This window comes from Myzus persicae, unplaced genomic scaffold (genome assembly GCF_001856785.1).
Source record: "Myzus persicae strain clone G006 unplaced genomic scaffold, MPER_G0061.0, whole genome shotgun sequence".
Classification (NCBI taxonomy): domain Eukaryota; kingdom Metazoa; phylum Arthropoda; class Insecta; order Hemiptera; family Aphididae; genus Myzus; species Myzus persicae.
The window spans coordinates 200,056-219,093 of record NW_019103025.1 but is presented as its reverse complement, the minus strand read 5'-3'; the positions used below and the strand labels follow the sequence as shown (position 1 = coordinate 219,093).

General features: G+C 31.9%; 1 long non-coding RNA gene across 1 annotated transcript; it reads left to right on the top strand.

Moving 5' to 3' along the window:
• Window positions 1-656: 656 nt before the first annotated feature.
• LOC111033605 lies at window positions 657-4,826 on the top strand. The gene is made up of 4 exons (XR_002604440.1): window positions 657-859; window positions 4,137-4,188; window positions 4,253-4,398; window positions 4,550-4,826. It is a non-coding gene; the product is annotated as an uncharacterized LOC111033605 (long non-coding RNA).
• The last annotated feature ends 14,212 nt before the right edge of the window (window positions 4,827-19,038 follow it).

The window sequence follows — 19,038 nt, the reverse complement described above, 5'->3', positions numbered from 1 at the left end:
ACGGACAAAGTCTTTGCTCGTCTCCGCTGCTCGTGACAAGACACATCTTTTTCGACACACGATGACGCGTGCGTGTGCGTGCCCGGATTTACACCGACGACGGCGAGTCCGCGGCCGATACGCCTCCGTCGGCTTCCTGCACTTCAAACGACATAATATTATATTGTACCTATAGAGGCATACATCAACGTTACCTTTATATTATGCTGGTAAACCGTATTATTATATTCGTCCGATTGACACACAAACGAGCATTATACAGACGTAATCTATAGGTAGTGTTTACCATTGTATATAGTACATGTGATTTTCTTTACCAACCCGTTTTGATGTCCACCGCATTGCCTCGTGGCTATTATATTTGGCTCATCACACACGTTCAAAAAACTGACCTATATTATTATTATTATTATTATACACGAAAACCGTGAACGTACCTATTATACATATATATATATATATAGTGTATACATTATAGAACATATAGGTACGTCTGTGCGTATTGGTTACGCATACTCTTAAATCTAATCAATGACATAATAATAACTACAATTTTTTTTTAAACTTGGATAATAATGTGATAATGTACGTCATGTAAAAATCGTATGTCATGCTTTATATGCGTGTTCTGAAGACTACAATGTGACCTGCAGTGCTGTGATGATATTACACGAGTAATATTAAGTAATTAAACATAGCATAGTTGTGCGCTTGTGTCGCTTGTGATGTTTTTATATTTATGCGTTGATACGCGTGTGTATGCACATTATAATATACACATTATACTGTTCAAGACTTCAATCTGTTTTGATAATGCCTGAAGTTTAGAGAACCAAAAGTGGAAGATGTCTGAATGCGTGTAAGTATTTCTATACATGAGACGTTATTGCAGCAAGTATAAAAAGGAAGTCATACGTCAGTTCTTCCATGAGTATTTTTGAGGTGTGTTTTTTTCCTTTATATATATACATATATATTGCAACAGAGGTAAGATTGAAATTATTTCGGCATTCGGTGGGAAATACTTAAATTGTACGAAACAAATAGCAATTGAAGTTTTCCAAATAAAATTACAAATTTTATAGTTTATTCCTATAACCTAAACATTTTACAATGCCTGATATCAATATATTTTTTTTTTAATATTATATATAATTTTGTTTTTCTTCTGAATTTTTTTGTTAAAATGTTCTGTTTTTGCCTTTTCACAATGAACCCGCGTGTCTAGAAACTAGGAACTAACTTATCATATAAGTATATATAGTATTAGTATCAGAATATAATACATTATAATAAACTATGTATCAAAATTCAAAGTATTGTTTTAACTTAAAAACGCTAATAATGCATGTATTTTATATATTTTATTTTTATATGAGTTACAAATTGAGTACATATGCTGCAAATAATGATGTAAAGCTCTATTTTTTACAATTTTAACACACAGCATTATCAACTATACGTAAATAAGATTATTATAGAATTAATTATCATAGAATAAATTATTATACTTAACTGTATTTCACTTTTTGATAATTTTTGATTTTATACTTTTTTTGTTTTGTTTAAAGCGATTTAAGAGCTTTAATCCACGTGCGATATACTAATATAATTAAATATCAATACAAATTTATATTTATAAAGTTTTGGGTGTTTTGCATTTTAAATTGGATTCAACGTTTAAATATGATATCAATTATAGGTACCTACATGGGTGCAAATAAGGGTGGAGGAAAATAAGAGGTGGCTTACATTTATAACTATTTTTCACTATTTTGCTATTGTAAACTATTTTTCACTATTTTCTATTGTAAACTATATTTCGACATTTCAAAATTGTCAAACAATTAAATGAAAATTTGAATACTTAAATATAGCAACGCATATATTTAAGTTACAAGTTTTTAGTTATCTGGTATAGTTTTTAAGTACATCAATTGATATTTTAAATGAAACGGCCCGGACAGGGTTGAAAAATAATTGGTTGATTCGTTCAAAACTATGAAATTTGAAAACATCAAGCAAATATGAAAGAATATTATTTACATACAAATATTACAATTAACATTAAAATAGGGTATTAGTATAATACACATCTAATATTATGTGTGACGTTTTGTTAAGATTAAGTTGTTTGCTGAAAAGAGTATTATTTGTTCGTTTTGTAAATGCGTGACACATCACACATGGCTAACACCTTTAAGTACATAACATTACAAATTTAAAACACATGGGTCGTGTGTATATAGAACGTAACTATCAACTATTCAGACTTATGTACGTATATATTATTCCTTGTTTATTTTGAATAATGACAATGATCTGTTTGTTTGCTTGTAGGTACATACAAATATATAATACGAGTATGCTACTTAATTATACGGTATCATGGGGGATAGGTAGTAGGTAAATATTGTGTTTCCAGTAACAGAGTAATTTATTGCAAACTGCCAACTTCAATGATTGAGAAAATTGTGATGTTACGCATTTTTCATATAAAGAAAAACAAGAAATGATAAAGATGGCTATTCAATTAGTAACATCTATAATAAGATTCTGATTGATATTAAAATTAAAAATTTTTTTTATATAATAAAAGGACTATTGGTTTTTTGTTTTGTTCCTTAAATTGTCTGATTTTCAATTTGTTCTCCATTTCCAATTCTATTCAAAATTTAAATTATTGAATTATAATAAATTAATATGTACATATTATTAGTACACAATAAAATAAAACAAAGTCGATTTACCTAATATTTATTAATATTATGATGGTATACTGCAGCAGATTAAAAATATCACTTTTATGAATGACTCAGCTATAGCAGCCTGTCCCCGCGCGGGATTCATTCCAAAAACTAAAAAAATACATTTGCCTTACTTAGGAGTCAGAATGAAATTCGGGTTGACTGTGTTGGAGTGTGAAATAAAAGGGGAAACGTTAATGCGAACCAACGGACAAAAGAAAATAGTTAGCAAGTAGATCTTCCCTAAATAACGTTCGTCGAATATCCATATAGAGACCACAGGGTATTATACACAAACCCCATTATACCTACATAGTATATATAGGCTACATGCGAGTAGTAATCATTCACAATTATTTGCTTATTAGTTATTTTATATTTACCCAATTTTTTAACTAATTCCTACATACATCGATCTTAAAAATTAATGAGTTTTTGAACTATCCGTGATGACATAATCATAGCGCCAGATGAATCGATAATGGTATTAAAACCAGGTGTGCCTGCGAGTATTGCTGAATAACAGATATATAATTTACGAGTACCTAGAGTTATTTAAATTCTATCATAGTTTTTTTTTTTGCACCATTATAATATAGGTAGAACACTGTAGTACAAGACGTGTACAACAATAATATAATGAAATATATTATGAATGGGTTAAAAAAAACAGCTTCCGAGCTACAATAGAGAAATTTAAAAAAAAAAAAAAATACAGCAAATCCGATCTTATAATAATAATACAATGGATCCCACATATCCATTCCTCAACAGACACTTCTCGACTCTTGGGTTTTGTCATCGTCACACATGGGTGGAGTTTGAAGTTCCAAAAACGCTGTTTCACGTCTGTCGAGAAGAAAACATTCCTTAAAAGCTCAAAGTTAGGGTTAACCACCCCTCGGAGATACGCGCCGATGTAAACTATTCCGCATTGAGTCACACATTTTACCCCAACTACACATACCTATAACACCACATTATTATTTTCATTCAGGCAAATTTATTAATAATATATACTTACACAATTCGTCTTCTCGTCTACAGTGGGTGGAATGGCCTGCACATGGCGAATTCTATTTTCGCAATTTGAAACATATTCAGTTTTGACGCCATCGCTATGCATATTATAAGTAGATTGCAGCTCAGCTATCTGCGTGCTGGCGTGCTCATAAATCATATAAATTTATGATTTGGTATTTTTTTTTTTTGAGAAATAGATATGAAATATAAAAAATTATATTTACAAAAATGAGTATTGTCATTTACATCATTTTGGCTGATGTGCCTGTTGTCCAATGTTATATAATTCATGTAATATTTTAAAATATAGGTAAGCAATTATAAACATTAATGATATTATATTAAATACTTTATGTTTGTTTATAGAGAGAGAGGGAGGGAGAGAGAGAGACACACACTCAGCGTTGACAGTCGAAAAGTAAAAATATTTGAGAATTGAAGTACAATAATTTTCGTATTTATTGAATGTTTCAACTCTACAGGGATATTTCGTAACTCGTCATCATCAAATGTATTTAACGTCCAGTATAGGTTACATGATGAATTTGTACACAATATATTTATTTACAACGAAACAGGCCGAAACCAAATGAAACAATAAGATGTGTATATCAAAGTAGATCAATAGGTAAACTCTCTAAAGTTATATTTTTTTCATTAATTATTATTATAATACATTTGTACATGTATTTCACTCTTTTAAATTTGTAAGTTCGCATTATATAAAATTAATTTAGATGTATATTTGATCAAACAAATTATTTTTTTTGATTTTATAGTACCTATCTCGACTATAATCATATATCCAGCTGAAGAAATCAGGCGCGGATACAAGGGGGGGCATGGGAGCAATGCCCCTTCCCAAAATTTAAAAAAAAAAGAGGCTTGCGAAAAAAATTATATGATTTATTATAGAATAAATCCATTCTATAATTAATGAAAATACTATATTATTTCACATTAAATTATTCTTAGGCTCTAGTAATATTTAGCTCAAATGTAGAAAAAGTAATGTAATTAAATATTTTATAAGCAATAAAATGAGATGTAAGATTGAATAACCTAAATATTAAAAAAAAAAATGTTGTTTAATTATTTTTTAGTTTATTTAAAGGTAACCTAATCAGTAATCATCATTATCCTGATGTCGAAAAATATGATCATTATAAACCCTGATAATCTCTATTCATGATATTTGATGGATCAGCGCCTGGAAGAAATGTATTTATTTATTAATTGTTGTTATTTATAAATTTGTTTTTTTTTTTTTTTAATTTGTATGTTTGGTACATTATATTTCTATGTAACGATACAATTATGATAGACAAATCAAATTATTACAGACTTGGGAGAGTTCACAAAATATACCCTTCAGGTAGTACCGAAAGTACCGAAGTAGACCCTGGAGAATTTATCATACATCGGGCGAGCTTACAACCACCCCAATAGTAAACAACATGATATTATTATCATTGATTAAACATTGATCAATAGACAATATTATAATAACATCATGTATCTAGAATTCTAGAATCTATATTGTACAGGCTACAACTGCAGTAGATCATGTCAGACCCATCATCAGCGTTGTATGAGTTATTCACTATTCGCTCGTATACCGTATACGAAAACGTTGAGCAGTTATACGTACTTAGATAACGATCTCACCATACTGATCCGCATAAAATCACAAATGGACATAAAATTATGTACAGTGCGATGATAGGTATATATTATTACATACCACAATACCAGTAAACTACTCTTACCTACATGTACATACATTTTATATAGTATAAATGAGCCGGTTTATTTGTATATAATATAATAAAATAGAATAGTCATAATCGTACTTACATAATATTATAAGCTAATACTAATATAATGATTTATTAGACCACCCACCCACGAGGAGGCGGTGACAACTCGGCTTTATGGTACATAATATATACTATACAGATATATACCTGCTGCAGGACCACCTGTTGTTTCTATTTATTATACATACAATATATATATATATATAACAATAGGTAATGTATATAATGTATAATATTGTGCATGAACGTGTGTGTGTGTGTGTGTGTGTGTGTGTGTGGTATACCGCGTAGAGATTAGGAGCAGGACACATTGCGCAGTATAAATCGTTGTTGTCGTGTCGTTCAACTCTATCTTTTATCGTCCTCTACGAATCGTTTTTGCTCCTTGTCACCGCGGCCAGCGCCGCACTCGACCGGACAAGCTAATTCAGAGGCTCCTAGTACAAAGCGCACAATATAGGTATATATATATATACATATATACCATACGCTTGTATAATAGCAGTTATAATAGTAATAATAATAATAATAATCATAATATAATCGTAATCAAACCGCAATCACCGCCACCGCCGTCGGTGTACGACAGATATTATACGTCATACCTGTGTGTATAATATTATGATTATCGTTGTTAGGAGCGCAGTGTATACATATAGACTGTGTGTGTGTGTGTGTGTGTGTGTGTGTGTGTGTGTGTGTGTGTGTGTGTGTGTAATTGATGTTCTAACTGTCGGCTCGCGTGTTTCACGTGCACTCTCGGTCACCGCGGAAATATTATATTATACTCGCTGCTTCCTGCGAGTGTTCGTAAATCGATTTTGAAAACCGTTTGGGTACTTATTCTACCCCGGCACCGGAATATCGTATTGTTGCTCAATATATTTTGTTTTTGTTCGACCGATTTCTCAGCGGTATTTATTAGCATTAATTTCATTCGGTCGACCTCGAAATCTCAAACTGCACACGCCTATGTTTATTTCATGTAATTATTACTCTAAACTAAAACCATCTGTGTTGAGTACAACCCAACACACGTGGAAAGTGCAAGTCTGCAGTGAATGCATCTTCTACAGTGCAATATTTGCGAACCAGAGTTGGGCATCGGCTAACGATGATTACGTTTTCTCCAAACGTATTATTATCAGCTCTGCTGCAGGTGCAGATGGGAATTTATATTTTTTGTACCTACATGAAAAATAATCAAGCAAATTTACAATATTCCAAATTTGTAAAGATATAGTAATGCGCAAAAGCAAATATCTACAATATTTACTATATATGCCGCGTGGAAACGAGAATAATCATATTTATGCTGTTTATTAATGGGCTGCATTCTGAAACCGGCATACATAGTTTGAATTAAAACACTGTTTATATAGTTATTATTTGGGTACCCAATTAATAATCATCTACAACCTGTATAGTATTTTATTAGGGATGTTAGTCATATTACAATAAAATACATAGTTTTTTGTCATATTGTGAAGTTTAGCAGGGCTCTATATCATTATAAATGTAGCACGACTAGATAATTTCGTAAAATTCATTTTTTTCTTTAATGATTATCAACTAGATGGATTGGGAAAATTACTCGTGTTTAAAAAAAAATACACAATATACATGTTACAGCGTGACTAAAATAAGTTTCTTAATTTGTTTGATAAATTGAACAATATTTGCATTAAAAATGTCTCTCAAGTTGTAAATAAAGTTGTAATATGACTCACATGCGTAGTAAAAAATACCTTAATCCAAAATATTGACCTTTAAACCATGACACCCATCCAACAAAATAAATTCTAAAAAATATAACGGTTTTTTTCTACATCAGTCAGCAGAAAAATACATTGCGGCGTTTATTATGATTTTTCTTAGGAAATTGAAACGCGGTCGTTTCTTTCAAACGTTGCTACGTTGCAAACCGGCTACGTTTTGCATAATATTATGATATATTGTTGTGGTTAGTCATACTCAAAAGTCGATGATAAAATTCGGATCTCCTCGATAATAACGAACACTGCAGCAGTGTGCAGTATAATATGCAGCATAGACGTTATCGGGGCCACGTGTCACAAAATAATATAATAGGTATATATACCTAATAATATACTATACATACAGCAACATTATTATACGACCGGTGTGCAATAAATAATAATAATATATTATATAAAATGTCGGTTTGAGACGGAAAAATGTTTCGTGCAAATTTCGACGGTTGGAATTTGCCGAATAATAATCTGTTGTCCGCAACAGAGAGCGTCGAGTAGTCCTCTCTTTGCAGTGGGTTTTTAGATGGTTTATTATATAATATATATATAGGCGTACGTGCAACGATGCAACATGCGAGAAGTATTGTATAGCTCTATGTTGCTATCATTTATACATATACACATATATATATATATATACTCGCGTAGTCATAACGGTGGCGGTGTGCAAAAAATGTATCCTCTCTATATATATTATACATTATATACTGCAGTATATACACATACGACGGCGTCCAATAATTATATATATATACGCGTCATATATTGAATTGAATTAAAGCGAAAAACATTTTTCGGTGCTCGACCGGATTCTTGGATGCGAGTGGCAAAAAAAAATAAATGTATAAACTAAAGCGACATTAAACGGACGTTATATACAGGTATATTATATAGAAGCACGGCCGAAAATTTTTCTCTTTCGGCATCCCGGTGGAAATTAAAAAATAAATAAATAAAATAAAAACCGGCCACGACCGAGGGAGTGGTAACAATAGTCGGCGGCGGCATTTATATATAGGTACGTGTCCGTTTACAGCGGTCGTTTCGGTTTGATTAATGGCAGTCGGTCGCAGTTTTGGTACGTATATAATATACACGCACACATATGCGGACTATGACGACGTCACGGACATAAAAGGATCAGAAGAGCGAAAACGACGGAGAAGACGAAAAATAAATAGTAGAAGAAAAAAAATCGAATTCTCGTAACGATTAAAAAAAAAATAATAATAATAATAATAAACCGGTAGCCGTCGTGTCTTTAAGCCCCGTCGTGTCCTCTCTAAACGTCTAATAATATTATTATTGTATGCGACACGAAAAACTGAATACGTCCGCGAGTTGGGACCGTTGATTAAGATTGCATATACAATGTAGTTGTGGTTTTGGGACTTTAAAAAGTAAATATATAATACTAAGTGATATATGCTGAATAACTGATAGATGGATGAAAATAATACAAAAACGCACTGTCTTTACATTTCCAGAAACTTTTTGGTATCAAAGTTTAAAGATTATGTATGTACCTATATATACTAGCTGATCCCGTGCACTTTGCTGCGCGTTAAAAATGCCAACTCTATACGAGACTCGATGGTGATAATGCGAGCAGTATATTATGCCCACCTGCTGTGTAATATTGAAATAATAAGTTTTATATTTATTTTGATTGCGGACACGCCGATGAGCGGCTATAATAAGTGCAACTCAGCCACCTTGATAGGCAATGTGCGAAAATTCAATTGTGTGTATGCTTATACCTGATCTGCTCGATGAACCACTGCAGGCAACCAATGAACCAATAAACAAAAAAAAGAATAACCATTTCTACTAAATATATTTATATTTCTCCTACAACCAATAGCAACCGTATATAAACGAATATTTTCTTCGTAAATCTTAAAATCTCTGTTTGAGCAACTCCCCGGGTCGGACCTGTCGAGTCCAATTGTGAATCTAAACCATCCAGGATTGTGTCTTGTGCTAAGTTCACGCTTTGAAAAGTAATAAAATAAACAGATGTGTACATTCAATTGTGTGTGTTTGTGTATTTTTTAAACTGGAAAACATAGTAAAAAACCATTTACCTATTTAAAAAAAAAAATGTTTAATTTTCAAAAAAAAAATGTTTAAGATCATTGAAGTCTGTGTTGAGTAAAAATTTAAGCCACATAAATTGATATTGAGTTAGTAAAAAGTTAAAAATTAATTTGAAAATGCATTGAATAAAACCACATGTGACGTCTTAGCTGGGTAGTTACTATAGTTAATAATATTCAAGTACTCTTACTCGTCCATTGCTGGCATTACTCAGACAAATAGACTATTATATTAAACTGTTTTATATGTTCGAAAATAATTATCTCAAGGACTTAGGTGAAATTATGGTTGAAAATATTGTATCTTCTACAGGTAAGTATTTTTTTCAAATTAACTGAATCATATTATGAATTAGTTATTAGATAGGTATTTATAAATATAGCTACAAAGTTACCAATTAATTTGATAGACATTCAGATGTTGAGATTTTAAAATCAGTTTAACTAATTAAACTAATGAATACATTATAATATATATTCAATATTCATAAATAATAAATACGTAGACCCTTAAATTCGGATTATGGACTATTTAGGAGTGTGAGGAAAACAGTCTAGACTACCTTGGCCGACGCAAAGGTGCATATAATGGAGGGTGGGGGGGCTAACGGGGCTTAGCCCACGTATAAATTGATCACGCTAAGCCTATAGCCCAGCGCATCGAAACACTTACAGTCCAAACCCGTTTCTGTACGGGCACCTTTACACTTCATGATGGTACGATGGGGGAGGGAGGGGGAGATGAGGGTGTCATATCCTCCCACCCATTGGTATTATTATTTTGCTATGAAATACATGATAAAGCAATGAAAGTATATTTACAGCTATAGATGATTTGGTCTGAATAGTCAAAAACTCATATCTCCCCTTTCAAAATAGCTGATCACGCGCCACTGATGGCACAGTATACAATAATATATAAAATGCTTACGCCTACTCTTAAATGGGACAGTGTAAGTTTTAATAAAATATTTGCTGTTCCATACGAACGTGAGAGCGTGTGGGGGTGGGATGTCGTAACGCAGGAGAGTGTCAGGTATAATATATATAGGTTCATGGTCGTTTAAACGGTCGACCGATTTAAGCGTTTATCATCGTATTTATATATATTATAATAACATATATAATATACATATTGTAATACCTGTACCGGGCTGTACATCAAAATATCGTTTTGTGATATAATGTAACATTATGTATATATCGGGGTCCATTGTTCCGGTACATCCATCGGCGGCGGCGGAGTCAGCTATGATGGGGAAACATCTATAAAACTATAAAAATGTATATATATTATGGAGGCCTTTTCTTGGTCGGTAGGACCCACGCGTGTGCCGGACGACGGCAACGCATATACACATAGGCAGCTGCAATGGGCGACGGCGACGACGACGACGACGACGACGACGGTAGCAATGCGATGACCAAACACTTTTTCCGTCGTCATCGTGTAATTTTTTTGTTTTTTTTTTTCCATACTGCTTTAAATATTCCCATTCATCTATATCAGAAAAATATAGCGATCGAAGAGAGAGAGAGAGAGAGAGAGAGGGGGGGGGGGAAAGAAAAGGCTGCGCCGTGTATATAATCTACAGTATATAGGTACCTGTATAACGTACAGGAAAAACAACGCTATGAAATATTCCAATCAACCGTGAATGTCGTCTACACTCGCCAAGTATAATAATAATAGGCACCTCTTATCTATACATACATACAATAATAGTATAATGTCTGTGCGTGTGGACGCGAGTCGCATTATAATATGTACAAGTGTGTATATACACAGACATATAAACAACACGTAATAACAACGCAGTATAATAATATATAGGTTTATATATATATATATGTATAATGTATATGCTCAAAGTATATAATATAATAAATATATATATATCATCGACACAGTAGAACGGTTCCGCGGAACGGACGTCATCCGTGCACGGCGAACGCAAACAAAAGAGACCCGAAAAACTTTTCCTCCGTCTACATGCAATATTATATTATAAACCATAATAATAATAATATGATGTGATAAGCCTATATAACGGCAATACATATATATATATATCATATATGTATCCGAGGTACGCGCGATTACGACAAAATAATAAAGTTGGGTTTAATGATGTTTTCACCGTTAAATTCTGTGCGTCACCGGTTGTCGGCCTCTGCCCCCGACGAGTAGTGCAAGAGTTTGAATTTCACTGAATTTATACTTTACTCAAAAATTAAGAAAAAAATATTTCATGTGAAAATAATGATTGTTAAAAAAATGGGAAAGTACGTAGGTATAACCACCCTGATATGCAACGCATGTATCGAGTGTACCTCGTTATTGCAGATGACTAAGTCACTGTAATGTACCTTTGTGATAGATTTGAATTCAATCATAGAGCATAATAATATATCGCATATAGTACGACAAGTGTTTCCGGGCAAGACGATCTTTCAGCTTATATGTGTATTGTTTATTAATTATTACCGAGTATATTTTTTATGATTTACATTTTTATATCATACTTAACCTATACTTGGTAATAAACATATAAATTAAATTGTATATTGTTATTAAAGTAATTTATTTTATTAAACGATAGGTTGATTACATTTGTCATTTGTGCCGTGTTAAAAATATATTGAAATAAATTTAAAGTTCAAATACTCAAGAATAGTATTTTAAAATTACAAAAAATGTTATCCTTTGTTTAAGTATCTAATTTCGTATAATTTTGAACTTAAAATTTCTATAAAAAAATACTGTGTTCAAAATATATTTTTTAGATTTGTTGGTTACATTAGTACTTATTACATTTTCAATCTTTTCAATAAAAATTGAATATTTTGTACATTTTCACTACAAAATTATTTTCAAAATGTTGTAATGTTTACAACGTTTGTTAAAACGTTAACTTCAATTAATGCTTTAAAAAAAAAATTTGCCTATGTACCTTTATTATTTCTAAATAGCATTAAGTAATATAAGCTCATGACTCATGAGGTGGTCACGAGGAATCTTGTATTATATTTTCAATCTTTTTAACACAGAGAAAATATTTTTATCAACACCTATAAATATATATGCTTTAGTGAAAATTGATTTGTTCAAAAACTGGGTTGAGTGAAAATTCCTGCTTTCCGAATTTTGTTTTATTGTGCCTGTTTTTCCAAACACTATAGGTATTTGAGTATACCGATTGATATAAACGTTGTAAACTATTTTTTTTCTGTCATATTTTACTTTTTTAGATATTTTATATTTTCAATATTACGTCAATATATGACGTAATATACTCTCATGTCCAACGAACAAACCAATCCATAAATATAATTTACATTACACACGCGTTTAGTATCTTAATAAAAGTCGATTAGTCGGGAGTTAACGAATTTCCGCGAAATAAACACTTGTATCAATACAATTAACATTTTCAATGAATATAATATATTTTAATAGAGCTATATACTTTTAGGCATAATTATTATAACAATAAATGACGATATAAAATGTTCAGCGTTTGTTGGAGCGACTTAAAGTACATTGCCATAGTAATAAATTGAAACAGAATACAAATATTATAAATTATAACATAGGTAGCTAATATTGTGTTGGAGGTGGCGAAAGGAGTTAATCGTATAACAATCGATACGCAATGAATAGTACGTCTTATGTAATAATAATAAATACAAAAACAAAAAATAGTTTTGTTTTATTTCCGTTACACGATTTTTATACACCTACCTATCTCTTACTTGATTTCACATCAGACATGGCCACATAGGTAAATATATATATTATCATTATACTATTGTAGGTCTTTGTACGCGGAATTAAATATGTCGTCACGATCGTTGATTGCTCCATTATCGATGTATATAATATAATAGATAAATATATACAGGTACCTCACACAGTCACACCTATGCCAAATCGTCCGAAGACGGCAGACCCGGCTGACAATTGTCGAGTAATTCGTTTTGATGAAGTGTGCGCGCGCGCGTCTCCGGGACACTCTTGTAGCGCGACCGCGCCGTCCCGTGACCGTCGGTCGTCGGCTCGTCTCGGTCCACCGACCGTGGTTGTAGTTGGTCGCGTCCAAGTGTGAAAATAATAAATATCGTACGCGGGAGTAGAAAAAAGAAATCTATACTCATAATGATTTATGTCTTACCGGGAATTATTACAAATAATTAAAATAATAATCCGATTATTAGCGACGCGTTAACCGTATAAAAGTGAAATATAGCTCGGAACTTTCGTAAGAAAAATATAAATAAACCCTTTCCGGCAGAATTGGCGACGGTCCAACCCCCGTGGTTCTCCAACAGAACGACCTCGGGGTGAGTGCATTAACGGTGTGAAAGGCAGGGGGCGAATGCGAAATGGTGCGAAATAATATAATAATAATAATAATAATAATAATAATAATAGTAATAATAATACTGTTGTTTTGGACTTGAACGGTTTCTTATTCGACGTACTCATTATAATAATGTGTAGGTATGGTAAGCACCTATATATAGTAGTATAATATACTCGTGATATTATATGCATAGACAAATAAAATTTGTTACAGTAAAACTCTATACAGCAATTTTATTGGTAGAGCATTCCTAGATGGATAGGTCGGTGTCTACATAGTTAATGTCATAAATTAATATAATATTATGATAAGGGTGTATCTGGGGTGTTCAATAGTAAATCGATCTTTTAAATTTTCTAGAATTAGAAGTATAAATTGATCAATGAAAACAAAAACTATACTTGGTTTTGTTAACATTTAAAAGATATTTTAGACAATTAAAATACCTATTATTTTACCTACCAATTTTTTTTTTTTACAAATTTCTGATATACCTATCAATTTCATTTACCACTAAGCTGATAAGCCTATATAACTAATAAGTTATTAGTAGGTATTTACTATTTAGTAATAACTAAATATGAAAATAAATTTAAAGACTTACTAAAGTACTAAATTCATACATTTACATATAACTTTTAACCACTTATTTTATAAAAAAAAACGTTATAAAAAGCTATATGACAAATCATTACACTATCCACCCAACTTCGATTTGCTCTTAGCAATCCTCCATTTAAATATTAAATACTTTCCTAATATAAAATATATGAGGTGGTATAATTAGGTGTCCTCTACCTTATCATTGAGTTTGAGAAAGTCACTGTAATGGATGAAAAAATCATGGTACGAATATAATATGATAAAAAAAGGTACTGCAGGGCGGAGATCGTCTGTCAGCCAATATAATTATGTCTACAAGATAATTCACGATTTTGACGATTTTGAAAAGTATTTTCGATATACTTTAAATGCCACCAGAAAAAATTGTGAAGAAATTTGTGTTATTTTGTTACTCACAAACAAAAATATTATTATATGTATAAGTTCTTAGGTTTTGTAGGAGACTTAAGACTACCCCTCCCTCCTCCAAAATGTTGTGGCATTGGAGAATTGTAATGTCTTTTTCTTTTATTATTTTTATCTGTTAACTCTAATTTTTCCTATAAATAAACTAGTCAAAGGCGTCGCCTTACATATAGGCGGCTACACATAATAATATAATAAAATTATTAACAAATGTCAAAAAAAATCTAAACATAATTGAATAAAAAAAAACTTACACATAATATTATACCTTTTTTTTTTTACTTTGGTATCGAGGACCGGAGGATCAACTGCAGTTGGCATTACTTCTCCTCATTACTATTATACCTATTTAGTTTATATATCTTTAATAGTTGAAAGTGAACTTTCAAATTTTTAATTCATATCACGGTGACGTCTTGCTTAGCAAAAAATAATAGTAATAACACATCAATAATATACTTACATTATTTACAACTTATATTGGTACCAATGTTTTGTCAATAAAAGTAAAATGTAAAAAAATAGTGGGATCCATGAATTATCAGAGTTGAAAAATTGAAGTTCTAGGTTTAAAAAAACCGTAAAACTATTGTTTTTTTTTCAGTGTTTATATCATTTTTGTAAAACCACAGGGAAGATGTTTTAAATACAATTTGAAAATATTGTATGCATAATAATATGTATAATAATTACATACCTATCGTATTAACAAATGATACTAAATAAGTCAATTACCGAAATAATATACAGACATACAGTATGACATGTCTTAATGTAATAAATTTAAATCACCTTAAGAAAAATTAACACGTCCATATCTGCTGACATAAATAATGGTTGGCTATATAAAAAAAATCAAGATGTTTGTACAACCGAAATAGTTATATTGGCTCCCATAAACTTCTCCAATTCCTAAAATGGCCCTCCAAAAATATTAACTTCAGGTGACCCCTGGTGTATAAATGGTGTATACTGTACTGGTGTATACTTTAGTCCCGGTGTTTAAACTAAATGAAGGCACTCCAAAATATGGAATATACGCGGGCCGGGAGATTGGCATTTTTTACGCCTAGGAAACTGACATCCTACAAATGGCGACGATATTCGTAAATATTTTGACGTTTAAAAAAACAAAAACAAAATCCCAAAAGAACGGAAAAACTCGCTCGCTCGCACACCTGGGTGGTCGTCGGTAGATACGTCCCGGTAAAACGTCGGACGTACATTTATAGAGCGATTACCAAAATAACAGTTTTTGAGGAGAAAAAAAATCTGAGCGCGAGCGCATTTGTTATAATTACATAATAATATACACAAACCGTATTATACCTGCCTACCTACATGAATAAAAGGTACGAGTGCGTAGGCGTGCAGCAAGAAATGGCACGGGACTATTGTTTTCATATATAGGATAAACATAATATAATATATTATAATGCTTTATGGCCTACCTACATTATATAGTGAGCACATATCTACTTATCTACTTATATATAACCATCGAGTCGACGGATTTCGGCGATACGGACTTATATGATACAGCCATACACAGGTATTAATAGAGATCCATAGAACATTTAATAATATATGCGTTTATGATATAGTAAAAATTATAATGCACTTTGCTGCGTTGTAATCGAGTCGTGAAATCACAACATGAAGCAAGTTCAATATTTAACGTTATTATGAAAACGAGTATTTTTATTTTTTTTTGGTATATGCGAACGGCGTAATGGCAACAACTATACTATGCCACCGTACCACTGTACCAATGGGCACTGTACCAGCATTATGATAGCACTTGATGTTATAAATTGAATACATAGCATTCATTATTTTATCATCGCTTATCAAGTATTCTCAGAGATGTTATTTTTTATAAAAATATGCCTTTAAATTTAAATCCGTTCTTAGTATAGAACAAATTATTTGTTAGTTTGTTTACCATCGCAAAAAAAATTCTCTAACGTGTTGAAAATATTAATATACGTCACTTCATTATACACATTGGTAATAATATTTTTCTTTTCAATTATTTCTCCTTTTGTTTTGATAATTTATATAAAGCGAGGTAAAACAAAATAAATAGGTATAGTTGTATTCCAATTTCGATAAATAAAAACAGTAATGATGATAAAAAAATTATATATATAGGTAATATATTCATCAGGAGCTATAAAAAATAGTGAAAAAGCAATGTTAAACGTTACGGGCGGCGTCATTCGTCATATTATTTTTTCATCGCGTATTATTACCTGCAACTGAGGTAATATGCGAATTTCGAGGCATCGTGTTGCTATAACTATAAGGCCTAAATTTTCTAACGACCCGAACTTTTTTTTCTTCACTCTCCTCCATGACTCATAAACAGTCATCAGATCGACTAGAGATCCAGCAACATTTTTATCATTCAACGAAGCGTCTGAAATCCGTACACTATTATTATGCGACCACATTATAAAATAATTAAATAAGTGATTTTTATTACTGTAGCAAATGCCTTTGACCCCATTCAATATGGTATGTATGTACCTAGAATTAGTTCAACATCTCCGGAAGATCCCATTGATGATTTATATTACATGATAGCATAAAAAATGTTTTCTCCTTTGTAATAATAATTGTCCTATTGAAAACCATAAAACTGTAACTTTAGGGTACAGTTATTTGCAAGACCTGCTGCGAACAGTTGATTAAGCGATGTTATAATTTTGATTATACATACAATACCTGAATGCAATTATTATATCAAGTAACCTATACCCACCTTTGAAACTACTGCGTAAAGTTAGCGGAGGAAAGTAAGCCCCACAAGTAACTTTATACTGGGCATAGCATTAATTTTGAAAATTCTACTGCTGAATAGCACTAAATAATGGTGTTATATAACGGGAATTACTGCTCGAATTTTTATCAATATATAAAACGATGAATGCAATTTTTAATCTCGTACAAATAAAACTTACGAAATTTCGATCGACACCAAGTTACACTAGACACTACATTTTTAGGGGCAGGTTTGACCTATTGATTGGCAATAGGTCCCAGTATATACCACTGCATCAGTTATATAGATTTGCCGACTTATAGAACAATTTCAAATAGGGCAAGATGTAATCTGTATTTGATTGTATATCTTTATAGTCTACAGATACTCGTATTTCTACACATATCGTATAAATAACTTATTTAAATTTGAAACACCTCTACATTTTACTTGACAGTACTAATTTTAATGATTATACATTATAATTACGTATTATATTACTATTTCTTTTTTAAGAGCTTATTAATTATAAACATGCGTATCACATAGAAAACAAAGTATTATAAAAAAAAGATTAGTATCTATTATACACAGGTCGCTATTGGCAGACTTTCTCCTCCTGTGACAACTCAAACGTGAATCAAACATCACACCTTCCTGCATCAACCACTGCTTTACAATTTACATAGTATACTCGACCATCGAACATACGTCATACTCTAACTAGGTGCGTGGACCCGCACTCACACACAATACACAAGGTGCATAGCACATTATTATATAATATAATATGTATTAGCCATTAGGTATACACTTGCACAAATATTGAAAAGTCGTTTTCTCGCGTTTTCGGCAAGTTCCGTGTAAGACGATGCCATGACTCATGTTTCAATATTAAAAATAACGTGTCTCATCCGTGGTATACCTATAGTATAAAATATTGTAAAAAAACAGAAACAATGACGACGACGCCACAAACCGAAGTTTTCACACCCCCATCCCCTCCCACCTAGACAGAAGTGGACGTAGACAGCAAATTACCGGGTTGAAAACCCAGCCATCGGTACCACCACCACCACAACAACAACAACAACAACAACAATATCAGGACGACTTGTATATACTTACGGAGTTTCGAGCGACTTTGCGCCGCCGCTGATGGCACACTATAAATCATTCACCGTCTTGGGGTATGACGACGACAACAATATTACTATAATGAATGGATTTATGTTTACGCCCGCTACTTAAATTTGACTGATTATATTAAATTATATTTTACGCAATGATAACGGGACGGGAGCGCGTTATTATTGGCTAATATACAGTAGCAATTCAAACCACCTCCATACCACGAACTCTAATCGTCGATCGCAAAAACCTACAAAAATAAATAACATTAACAAATATC